Genomic DNA, 10,525 nt, shown 5'->3' on the forward strand with positions numbered 1-10,525 from the left:
CAGAGCCTGACTGGGAACTTGATCTCACAACCCTGACACCATGACCTGAGCTGAAGCCAAGAGTCGGACACTCGACCAGCTGAGCCACCCAGGTGCCTCTTTTTTGCCCATTTTTGCCCGTTTTTGATTAGATGAAGATGATGATGATGATAATGGTGGTGATTTTGCTATTGAGTAGTATGAGGTACTTTTGGATATTAACCTCTTACCAGATATGTGGTTTACAAGTGTTTTCTCGCATCCTTCAGGTTGCCTTTTCATTTTGCCGCTCGTTTTGCTGTGCAGAAGCTTTTTAGTTTGATGTAATCCCCCGTTTATTTTTGCTTTGTTGCTTGTGCTTTGTGTGTCATATCCGTAAAATCATTGCCAAGACCAATGTCAAGGATCTTTTTCACTGTGTTTTTTGGTAAGAGTTTCATGGTTTCAGGTCTTGGTTAGGTCTGCACCATGTGGGGCCGTCCTGTCCGTGGAAGGGTAACGTTTTGCAGCATCTCTGGACTCTACTCGGTAGAGGCTCGGAGTTCCCTGTCTCTCAGTTGCAAGAAAGGAAAGTGTCTCTAGACATTGCCAGCTATTCCCTGGGGGGCTAAACTGTGCCCAGTTGAGAATCGTGGCTTTATCCCTTTGGATTCATGTAAGGTTTTTGAAAAAGGATACAAGCAAAAACTATCTTATCTTCTGTTGTTTGGGATTTCCAGACACTGTTAAGCTTTTCCAATCCTGTTAAGCCCTAGACTTGTAGATGTTCTATCATTTAACCTCTTGCAAACTGGCCAGTTCTTGCCTAATCTTATCTCTCTTGTAATAACTTGCCAAAAAGTGGCAAGGAGCTGTAAATGCATAGTGACATTCTGGCTTTTTTGTTGTTTTTATTGTTGTTGCTTCCCTTAGAGTTGTCGGCATGATAGGCATATGATTTGTCTTCTAAATTATCACAGGAGACCCTTAAAAGTTTTGCTGTGGCATAGCAAGAGTCCCCAGATATTTAATGTCCTTTATCCTTGCCATCACACTGCTAAATCAATAGGATATTTTAGGCTTTTGTTATGGCAACCCTCCACTTCTGAGTATTAGTCTCTGTTACAGGTTTGAATGACAAGAAAAAAAAAGAGATTTTGGACAGAAGAAACAGCTAACGGAAAGATGCAGGAGTAGGAACATGCTTGGTCTATTTGAGGAAACAAAAGAAAGCCAGTGTGAATGGAGCTTAGTGGAAAAGGGATGGAACAATCTAAGATGAGGTCATAGAGCTAGGCAGGGCCCAGACTTGTAGGGCTTTCCAGACAGTGTAAGAAGTCAGGATTTGTTCCAGGAGCAAGGGGCAGCCATTGGAATGTGTTAAGCAGAGAAAAAGAAAAAGTTGGGTCATTCTGGGTAGCATGGGAGTAATGGACTGTAGGGAAATGAGCAGGAGCAGGGAGTCTTATAAGAAGTTCACATGAGATATGGTAGTTGCTTAGAAATGAACTATTGTCAAAAAGATGGAAGAAAATGGATGGGAATAAGAAGTTTTTAAAGATAAAACTGGAAGGATTCCTTGATAAATTGGATATTGGGTGTAACTGAATAAGAGAGATCAAGGATAATTCCTGGATTTTGGCTTCAGTAACTGGGGGAATAGTGGTTTAATTTGTTGAGCTGGAAAAGACTCAATGATAAAAACAGGAGTTCTATATATATATATATATATATATTTTTTAATTTAATTTTTTTGTCAAATCAAGTTTGAAATGCCATTAGTCAGTTACGTGGTTACATTAAGCGGCCTACTTGCTCTATGATTCAACATTTCCTGGAAGATATAAGGAATAGTAATTTTGGCTTGAGAGTCACAGGCATTTGAGGATATCGAAAGCCATGGTCCTGAATGAGGTCATTAATGGAGAGTGGAGAAGAGAAGGGAGCTTAGCATAGGCTCTGGGGCTTACCAACGTTTAGCATTTGAGGATAGTAAGTGGAAAAGTAAGGGAAACTGACAAGGGGAAGAGAGAGGGGTAGAGAGGGCCGGAGAGACTGGGTGGCAGGGATGAGAGGTGAATCATATTTATTCTGCTGATTTCCAGTCCTTTCACCAGTAGGAGTTTTGGATATATCATTCCAGGGGGTATAAGCAGATAGTTAATACAAGAGGATTCATATTCCTTAAAGATACTCAAATCGAAACAGGAAGATATAGTACATTTTGCAACTTGCTTTCTTAACAGCATGTCTTAAAGATCTTTCCATATTAACACACACACACTGACCTTTTCCATGACTTCATAGTATTTGAAATTTATCTTCAAAGGCTAAGCAACTCTCCAGTTTTCAGATGTCTTATAAAGGGATGCTCTTTCCCCCCCACACTAATAGTAAGGTAAAGACTAAGAAGCTACCCCAACATGAAACATTCCAATTTGAATTAATGAGTACTTGGAGCGTCAGATTTGACCTTAACTTCGAGATTTAATAATTGCCAGAATGGAGAGTTATGGAATACCAGCAACAATGTTCTCAATCACTAGAAGAGAGAAATATGGGAAAAAAAGAGAAAATGTTCCCTTGTGTAGGTTTCATGCACTCAAAAGCAATAGAATTAAATCAACACCCTTTGACAATGCAGAGGAATGGGGAGTTATTAAAACTATCCAACCCTAACCCCTGGCTGCTGGAATCCTTGCTTCAATTAATAAAGCAGCTTCCTTTGCTTTTATTGAGTTATAAGTAGAAAAATTCAACCTGTTGCTCTCTGAAAAAGTTAGTGACCATGGGTGTAAAAAATTTCTTCTCTTTATTTCTGAACAATTCTGTTTCTTACTGCAATGAAGCAATGCGCCTGGTAAAAAGACTAATCACTGGATGCTTCCATTACCATCCAATTATCCAGATTCATTTGTTAGATTGCTTGTAATTGTCAAACAGCTTTTTGTACCACAGAAATAGACTCTGTATCATAATAAGTATACAATTAGTCACCATAAACAAACTTATAACTTAAAACAGTAACGACTTCTGAGAGAAAAATTTCTCACACTTCTGCTCGATGATTATTGCATTTAGGCATCATTAATGAAGTGTTAGCCATTCCCATTAATACAGTTGAGATGGCAACTTTTTTTCTTCAATAGCTTTGTAAAATATGCCCAACTAATAAGCATTTTGGGGTTGTTACAGACTTGAGCAGTCTTGCAGTGGCTGCTTTCTATGACAAGTAAATGCTGTAACGGATGAGGAGAATTTAAGCTACCTAAAAAAAATTCACTGTGATGGTGAAATAGGGCTTCATTAATTTTTTTCAAGCTGTTGGTTTACACATGCACCCATGCGGAGGTCTGGGGGCCTGGGGAGGGAAGGAGCCTCAGGCCTGGACAGCTATATCCCATCTGTTCTTTTAACCGGAAGTTACGTTCCAAACCCACACGGAGGTCACTCTGCAACTTGGGGGCTGTATTTTTTCCTGGGAGGCTCTCTTTCTGATCTGATGCACAGGCCTGAGGCTCTCCCTTACTCTCATTTTTCTCCCACCTGGTCAAGCTTGTATGTGTTGTCAAGATCTTTAGCCTTAAGACAGTTTTCCTTATACCTTCTTTGCCTTTCTTCTGCTGATGGAAGTATTTAAAGAGTAGATTCTGTGTGATTCTTTCAGCCTGGGCTCAGTCTCTATTCACTGATCGCAGGCAAGAAGGATTCATCTTAGGGTGTTTTTGTTTTTCTCATGGATTGCCACACTAACCGCTTGGTCCCTCAAAGTCGGGTTAGTAGTTTGTTTTATTTGTTTCTCAGAATTTTGTCTGCTTTCTTCAGCAGTTTCTTTCTTCTGTACTGTTTTCTCAAGAGGCCATACAGCATGTGGATTCCGGGCTTTTTTTTTTTTTTTTTTTTTTTTGCTTTGTTCCAAATGGTTCTGGTTTAAGATAATATTTCTCAAAATGCACGTCTGAGTTTGGGACCCTTTCCTATTGGCAGTGCTGACTGTTCATTGCTATTTTTGTTGTTTTTTCATCTGGTTCGGGTGATGGGCTTCTTAAATTCTGCCCCAAACTACCAATTATCTAGGACCTAAGCCCCCAAGGGCAGATCTTGTTTTATAATCCACTGTCTGCCTAGTTCCAGATTATTTTGGAATAACGAATGACTCTTTCACAAGGTACACTAAATGACAGGTCATATCAGGTATCCTTCGTCTACGGAAACTATATTCAGTTGAGTGGCATGGACCTACTAGACTTAAAGCTTCGGGATGTGTATGTATGTTTCCATCACAACCTTCAGCTCCTCGTCTAGGTGGACAGTGCTCCTCTCCAGTCTGTGGCCTCTCCTCCCTCTCCTGCTTCCCACAGAAGGCTACCTCTGGACATCTGCACATCCCAGTAAGCTCTGGGAATTGGAGGTGATGAGGTGCGTTTTAGGCACTTGGTCTGATTCAAATGAATGCTATATGCTAGATATTAAATAGTTATATACGGCTCCTCACCAGAAGATATGGAAGAGGTTTTATGATATAAATATATTTTAGGTAAATATAATTTGTATAATATACAAAATAATATATATTTTATATAAATATAATTTTTCTCAAAGTGAACAGTTGTGTATGCATTAATAAAACAAGGACGTACCTTGCCTGCCTGCGGTATGCCTGGCCTTGAGTCATGACTGGGGTAATTCCTGTCCTCAGAGGGCTCATGATCTAGTGAGAGAAGACAATAAATACAGATTATATACATTTGCAACCCGGTTTCAAGGATCGGATGAAAACAGTTCAAATCCTGTAGGATCCAATCATTATTGATAATAGAGATGAAAGTTAAGAAAAGTCTTTTTTTTTAAAGATAGATTTATTTACTTACTTACTTACTTACTTACTTAGGAGAGAAAGACCGAGATAGCAAGAGAGAGAGCACAAGTAGGGAGGAGAGAGAGAAGCAGACTCCTGGCTGAGCAGGGAGCCCCATGTGGAACTTGATCCCGGGGCCCTGAGATCATGACCTGAGCCAAAAGCAGATGCTTAACCGACTGAGCCACCCAGGCGCCCTGAAAGTTCAGAGATGTCTTTACATTTTATTCCCCTGCGGATTGGAGGGATAGTTTGGTGATTGTTTTTTAAAGCTTTTGAAATGTTGCCTGAAATTCAAATGAAAATTTTGCATAACATTTCTGGGCTTTAAAGAGAAAAAAAAGATATTTGGCAACCTAAGGTATCTTTACTTAAGATAGGAATCTTTTCATGTTCCCTGAGTACACACTGAAAGTCAAAGATTCACACCAACTATTCAAATGCAAAACTCTCATTGAATCCAACAGCTTTCTCTTCTGCTTTTAGCTACTAGTTTATTTTCCACTTGCTCTTCGAAAATGAATGCTGTATGAAAATTGCGAGGTATACTTGCTAAGGTGTGGGCATAAATGGTACCATCTGGTATTGTTAACACGCATTCTACCTAAATAGCTGGACCGTAGAACGTTAACTGCTATTTTATTTACTAAACCAGGAAAACTTGCTGTGTTTATTTTAACCCGATATCTTTTCATGGCTGTATTTCCAATGTTTTGTTAAGATTTTTACAAGAGAAAATTAAAATTCTGTGTTGGGTTTTTTTTTCAGTAAGCATGAGTTCTAGTTTATTAAGATCTATTTCTCATACATTCTTGAAAGAGCTAAGCAAATCCATGTATGTATCTTTTAACTTTATGGAATAAGAAATAAAAAGGATAGGAAGGCCGAGATTTGAGCATCTTTTAGATTTTCTTCTCTCTTTGTCTCTGGACCCAACTATCACAAAGCAGATTTCTTTCACAGTTCCAAGGAAATGCCTATCGCAACGCCGTGTTCTCATTCTGGATGACAAAATAAGGTGGATGGTTCCCCATTTCCTTTACAGAACAAAACTCTTACTATTAAGCCTCCTCATAGCAATAAATGTGTGACCGATAGCATTCATAAGGTTGGAGAATTTGAAACTAATTGAATCTACATTGAAAGAAACAATATTCGAGTAATATATCAAAAAATAAAAAGTACACATTTTCCAAAAAAATATTTTTTTCAGCTTACACATTTAAAATAGGAGCTAGAGGAGTATGTATAGTGTTCCTTTCTGCCCTACCTCAGACCTCAATTCTATGATCACTAACTGACCTTTTCAAACAGAATGAAGACTCTGCCCCCGGCTTCACCAGGGGCAAGAGCAATGAGTAGACTCGGACTAGAGTGTGCAGTGGCCTCGGCAGTAGACAGAGCCCCGGCTCAACCTGTGGCTCCGGCTTTCTCTTCTTCGTCTTGCAGAGTCTCCTCAGACTGAGTTGGAATGAACTTGGGTTAGTCCCGTGAACCCTGGCCAGAAAATCTAGGATTTGCACCTTGGTGGCTTCAGTGTGGGCTCTTGGGCCCCATAGAAATTCAGATCGTGTGGGATCGTTGTGGAACCACCTGTTGTTACTCCAGGTACTTTTCCTTCGTGAAATCTTTGGTGACGAGCTCCCTGAGCTCCCCACAGATAAAGTGCTTCCTCTCAGAATCCATCCCCATCACATTCAGAACTTCCTAGACTTCCTCTTCAGTGACACAGTTGTCCTTCTGTCAGGATGCTGGTCTTAGGCCCGCCCTTTTCACCATGCAACACCCTATCACATGTGAGGCCCAATTTGATGAGGTCATGGCAGGAGTTGGTGGGATCTACTTCCTTCACATCAAGGCCAAAGATCACCTCCACGTGCTCAGAGGCTCTCAGGAGGATCTTAGTGAAGTGGTCTTCGTACTCTTTGATGACAATCTTCAACATATCTGCCTTTGTCATTGGTTCATTCACTCCATACCAGAGCAACATGAAATTGACCAATTAATCTACTACTCTCTTATCTATGGGCACGTTCTTGCGGTCTAGCCCAAACTGTGAAGTGCTATTTTAGTTCTTCTTCTTGGCTCTTGGATCCCGCACCTGATGTGCTTGATGAGGTGGCTCTGGTGGCCGTGGACGATGAGTGGAAACTCTGAGGATTCTCAAGGGTACTAGTTATACCAACATCAGGAGGCTCCTTCAGATCGCCAGGCTTTAGAGGATGGGAGGAGAGACAGGCCTCCTCCAGAGCCTTAGAGATCTGTATATCCTCTGGATCTTACTGGGTCTCAATTCAGGTCTGAAGGGGTAGATCATGTAAGCACTGTGGATCCTTCTGAGGTAGAGGCATGATGTCTCTTGTGGATGGCAGTGAGCAGGAGTGTGGATGGGAAGGTGGGCAATGAGGAATCACTGCCAAATGTTGGTAATGATGCAGAGAAATGATGCACCCATACGTTGCTGGTGGTGATATAAAATGGACCAGCAGCTCTGCTCTTTTACTATCAGTCATATCCCAGAAGAAGATGCCTTCTTGAGACTGAGTCAGTGTAGCTTGAATTTCTGGAATCTGATGGATGTATATTTTCTTGGGGATACTGAAATATCCTAGAAGGTTCAGTTCTGCACATATACAATAAACTTAGGCTTCTTCAATTTTGAGGCACTCAAGAGCATAAAAGATAGATCACCAGTTTATTATAAAAGGATATAATTCAAGACCAGCTAGGTGGAAGAGAGGCACGGGGTGGGGGCAGGGGGGACATGGCAGGGAGCAGGGGGAAGTGCACGGAGCTCCCACACCCTCCCCCGGTGTGCCACTCTCCCAGATCCCCACATGTTTACCAACCTGGAAGCTCTGCATTATTGTTTTTCAAAGCAGCATTTTTCCTTCCATGTCCATTCCTTTCCATTTGCTCATCCCACTTTCTTTGAGAAACAAGCTACCTGTTCCTCCTTAAATTGTTCTCTGTTCTAGTAGCCTGCTTGGAACCAGGCTCTGCACCCATAATTTTTAGATGTATGATCTGGAACCTAATGGAATTAGAAACAGAAACGTGTCAAAACAGTACTTTGTCATCGCCTGCCTTCTTCCAGTTTCACTAGAGAGAGATGCAAAGGTACAAATGTCCTGTCTGTACGAGGCAGCCCCTCAGTGCTTTCTCTGAGGAGGAGCAGTCATTTGAGGCCATCCACATGTTACCAGGACAAACATGCTGGGTCTGCCTAAATCGTGTGAGGAGAGAGAGCTGCATGCAGTGCTACTTACCCCTGTATCGGGTCCTGTAGATCTTTGCAGAACTGCGAACCCATAGAAGGCTGCCCTGCACAGATTTCTTTCAGCTCCGTATCTGGGTATCAGGAAAAATATGCAGGTAAGACAAACTCACAGCTCTGATCACCAGCCCAGGATTCTGCCTCTGATACTGGTACTAAGGGAATTGGTTCCTTCCGTAATCTGCCAAGTAATTATTGCATAGCTAGCTTTAGTTGCGGGGTATGAAAGGGCAAGTAAAACCAGATGCAGTCCCTGATCTCAAGGAGCTTACAGTCTTGTAGAAAAGAATGAACATCAAATAATGACACAGATAAATGTGCACTTCGGCCTGCATGAGGACGGTGCTGTGAGAGGGAGGAGCTAAAGAATCCAACCTGGTTGCTGGGGCAGGCCAGTCTTTCCCGAGCAGCAGTGTTTATGCTGAAGTGATTTGGGGAAGGGGGATTATCAGGGGGAGGAAGGCTGGTCCTTGGGCAGAAGGAGAGCATGTACAAAGGCACTGTGCTTAGAGGGAGCAGGATGACTGAGGAACTGAAAGAAAGCAGCATGGCTGGGGTGTAGAGGGTCAGATAGAGCGTGGCGTGATGTGATTCTGGACAGGCAGACAGGGGTCAGACCGTATCGATGTCTTGTGGAATTGGGGTTATAATTACAAGAGCAGTGGGAGGTCCCTGAATGGATTTAAGCAAGGGGTTGGTGTGGAGAGAGCAAGTTGGGGTAAGGTGACAGGCCACCAAGTCCCTAGATTCCTTTTGAGTTTAGCCTCTGTAAATATTCTAACCTATTTTTTTTCTCTTTCACATTACCCATGGTAAAGAACAAAAACCAACCTAGTGAAGTTTAAGACCTATTTGGCTTTATCCAACAATTCATGACTCAGGCAACATCCCATCTAACAAATAGAAGTGTGCTTCCAGGAGTCTACAAAATGGAAGGTGTTATAGGCAGAAATGAGGTGGGACAAGGAAGTTATTAGCCAGAGAAAAGAAAGGGTTGTTTGACACAAGGTCACCTTCCCTTAGGGGAGAGTGCGGGAGGTCTTATGTGCAGATTGTCTCCCAAGTGCTGATCAGGAAATTCCACACTGATTGGTTTCAGATTCCACTCCTGCGACAGGCTGGAACTGCCCTAGATTCGGTATTAAGTTGGTGGAGCTTAGCAAGTCACTCTGTTTTGGGCTTGTTGTTTCTGTTTAACAGTATCGGTCAAGCCTGTTTTTATTTTCAAATAAATGGTATTAACTCTGAGTATATAAAGGTAAATAATTCCTGAGTTGAGACCAAAAAGTTACTACTGTTGAGAAAACAGAAAAATTTATTGAATTATTTTTCTAATGAAAATAAAGGCATTATCATTCTGAAATTTTGTTCCTTTTAAGATGACAAATTGTATTCTTTTAGTGCCTATGCTATAAAGCACTAATTTATTTTTTCATCTTTATACTACTTTTATTCTCAAGGAGTGCCCCAATCCCTTTCATGTTCAGACAATTCAAACCCTTAGTAATTTTTATTTTTATTTTAAACCTGACCTCCTCTCAGTCTTTATATGTCTGGATGAGAGAGGCCAGTTTCTCTAAGGATATTACGCTGTAAGTCCATTCATCCCTGTTTAGTCAAGTCTTCAAAGAAATGGAATCCTGTAGCCAAATATTTACTTGCTCACCCTTCTCTGTCTTGGGTCTGTCTGAATTCGCCTTTACTGCTTTGTTGCATAAGGTCCAGATAGAAAGGCAGGTCAGTGATCTGGGAGTCCTCTACTTGTGGGAGGCGTATCAGCTAGACGTCATTGGTTGCAAGCAACAGACTAGTACAACACGAATGTGTTAGAAGAGTTTGCTCACCAGGTTCAGAAGGAACCAAAACGGGCTGTTTCAGGGTCCCTGCAGCAGTCTCAGGAGCGTGCTCTGGACACATTCCGCTTCATGTATCTGAGAGACGAATATGTTAATGTATTGCTGCAATGGCTTCATCTTAACATTGTCAGTGTAATTGAAAACACCGAAAGGAGCCAAAAATCCAAATAAAAAAAGAATCTAACACACAACAAAGAACCTGCTACTCATATTTTTGGAAGGTACCTTGACTGCATATTTATAGCTAGGAAAATGGTCATGTCCTCTGACCAGTAATCGTCACCTTATAAAAATGTAAAAAAAAAAAAATGTTTGTGTTGGTTATTAAGTTTACACTTTTGGCAAATTTGCAGAACGCATTTAACTTTGACTTTCATTTGGAGGATGCTTTCAGAAATGACGATTCTATGGCATTGCAAGTTTAATCACTATTTCAAAATATTTCTTGGATAGCTTTATGACCATGAGATTTAACGCCCTCAGTCAATCTGTGACTTAGAATTGCAGCGATTCCTCCCAAAGGGCGCCGCTCCTAAAGATGTACGGTCCGCGTCAGTGACTGAGGCAGAAAACCTC

At 41.3% G+C, this 10,525-nt stretch overlaps 1 pseudogene; it reads right to left on the minus strand.

Annotated features, from left to right (window-relative positions):
- Positions 1–6,226: 6,226 nt before the first annotated feature.
- On the minus strand, positions 6,227–10,010 carry LOC113266936 (melanoma-associated antigen B16-like; annotated as a pseudogene).
- Between the last annotated feature and the right edge of the window lie 515 nt (positions 10,011–10,525).

Source organism: Ursus arctos, unplaced genomic scaffold, assembly GCF_023065955.2.
Source record: "Ursus arctos isolate Adak ecotype North America unplaced genomic scaffold, UrsArc2.0 scaffold_3, whole genome shotgun sequence".
Classification (NCBI taxonomy): Eukaryota; Metazoa; Chordata; class Mammalia; order Carnivora; family Ursidae; genus Ursus; species Ursus arctos.